The following is a 2,390-nucleotide window of genomic DNA, read 5'->3' on the forward strand; positions in this document are numbered from 1 at the left end:
AATGTTGTTATTACATAAAGTTCCAAAAACAGTAGTCTATTGGTGCACAAAAGAATGCAATTATTATTTTTTACTATTGGTGTCCCTACCAAAGCTGAAATCAAACCTATGCCCTTGCACACCGGCTTTGCATTAATCAAACTAGTTAGGATGACCACAATTGCCTAGTTGTCTTTCCATCCTTCTTTGTATACTCAATTTTCACTAATAACTTTCATATTTAGACTTTTTGATAGTAAAATCATTTTCTTGCAAGCTATCTTAAAGATACAGTGTGTAGCATCTAGCTAATTTAACCTTACACACAACATAGGCTACAACAAGATACTCTTTAAAAGTCGGTCGCATTTCCAGAGGCATTTTGTATCACTGATAATATTAAATTAGCCTTAGATTATGTTCTGGCCCGCCATCTAATGGCTTAGAATAAAAATTGGTCCCAAACTTACTTGCCGACCCCTGATTTAAAGGCTCATTCAGACTAACGCAAAAATCCCCAGAGTAACTGATGTATCCATATCTAATAATTGTATAAGCTGTATCAATATTGGATTGTTTTTCTTATGTTTGTGGATGTGTAGGCAAGCTTTATGTGTGTGTTTTAGTGTGTACACAATGTCTGTGTCTGTTAAGAAATGGTCATTTCCTGTTGCTACACAGTGCATGAGATACACTTGTCAAATGTGAAATGGTAATGCTCGAACCAAGAAGACAGTTGCAAACACACACATACACACATACACATAAACCATCCACACCACCAAAGATTGTGTTGTGAGTTGAAAGCAACAAAGAAATGTTGGTTTCAGCTGGCCTGGTATAGCTTCACTGCTCGCTCATGATCTCTCGGTGGAACTCACCACACTCACACCCTCACACACACATACACATAGTCACACACACATGCACACTAACCACTAAGGTTTCTAATGGACATTTTCACACACGTTGTTTGTGTGTGTACATGCACGTGTGTGTAGGTGTTTCTGTGTGTGTGCGTTTGCGTGCATGTCTATGTGTGGGTGAGCATGTGCATCTGTGTGTGTGTGTGTGTGTGTGTGTGTGTGTGGGTGTGTGTGTGTGTGTGTGTGTGTGTGTGTGTGCATCATAGCTAAACCCCACCCAACAAATACAAAAAACACACTAACAGATTACATGATGTCTGTACAGTTTACTGGACTAGATGGTGCACAAGGAATGGCACAAAGGAATGGATGACAGCAATTAATGAATTACAGTAATAAAGAAATTACAGTACTGAATGAATGTTAGTAAGTAATTAATTACAGTAATGAATGAATGACAGTACAGGACAAATTACAGTCATGAATGAATACTTGTATTTGAATGTATTTTTTCACAAATTCAGTCGATCTGTGTGCAACTCGTCTGGTCAGGAGAGGCACTGGTCTGCCTGCAGGGTGGAGACACCATAACCTGCTCCACACCTTCATCTCCTCCCCACCCTTTCCTCCCCCTCCTCTCCTCCTCCTCCTCCTTCTCCTCTTCCCTCCTCCACATGCGTCTCTCTACAGAGCGACGGTCATCTCGACCCGTCCGTAGTCCACCTCCTGAGGAACAGGAGAGGGTGTGGCTCTCTCCTTTCTCCTCCCCACCATCACGTCTGTTGCCGTGCAGATCACTTCCTCTACTCCTCCACCTTAGGGTTAGGACAGGGTTAGATCTAGGACAGGGTTACATGTAGGACATGGATATGGCTCGGACAGGGTTAGGATACGATCAAAGAAAGAGAAGGCTCCTGTAGTTCACCTGAGTGGACAGGTTGGGACCTGGTCTTCTTTAGAAGGTGTCTGACGCCCAGAAACGTAGAGAAGAGGAGAAGGAGGAGGGTCGCCACTTTGACAGACACAGTCAAAGCTATGTAGGTGAACTGGGATGGGACTGAGAGATGACGAGAGAAAACACAGGAATATTTTGGCTGCATTGATTTTTCATGGAAAGTAAATATTGTAGTAAGCTTGTAAGCTCTGATTCTTAACTTCTTCTTCTGTGGTTCTGTCTCGACCATACCTGAGCAGGCAGAAAGCTGGATTCTGTTAATGTTGGTACTGACGTCATTCAGAACTTCACAGGTCAGATTTCCTGTCATATGACCCTGCAAGGTGATGGTGGTGTTGTGATGAGATTGGTTGGAGATACTAATGTTGGTCATTGATTTGCCATCCAGACTCCAGCGGTACTCCACAGGTTCTCCCTCTGAAGAGCATGTGACCTGAGTCTCTCCTCCAGACAGACAGATGAGAGACAGGACTGGCTCAGACACGGGGACTGACACACACACACACACACACACACATAAGCACAAACACACACACACACACATACAAATGACAGACATGCACCACTCACATGCATACACACATATTTCA

General features: G+C 43.0%; 1 long non-coding RNA gene across 1 annotated transcript; it reads right to left on the reverse strand.

The window, feature by feature from the left end:
• Positions 1–1,527: 1,527 nt before the first annotated feature.
• Positions 1,528–2,186, reverse strand: LOC136933747 (uncharacterized). The gene is made up of 3 exons (XR_010874831.1): positions 2,032–2,186; positions 1,771–1,902; positions 1,528–1,660 (listed from the first exon to the last, which is right to left on the reverse strand). It is a non-coding gene; the product is annotated as an uncharacterized lncRNA (long non-coding RNA).
• Positions 2,187–2,390: the final 204 nt, after the last annotated feature.

Source organism: Osmerus mordax, chromosome 25, assembly GCF_038355195.1.
Source record: "Osmerus mordax isolate fOsmMor3 chromosome 25, fOsmMor3.pri, whole genome shotgun sequence".
Taxonomy (NCBI): domain Eukaryota; kingdom Metazoa; phylum Chordata; class Actinopteri; order Osmeriformes; family Osmeridae; genus Osmerus; species Osmerus mordax.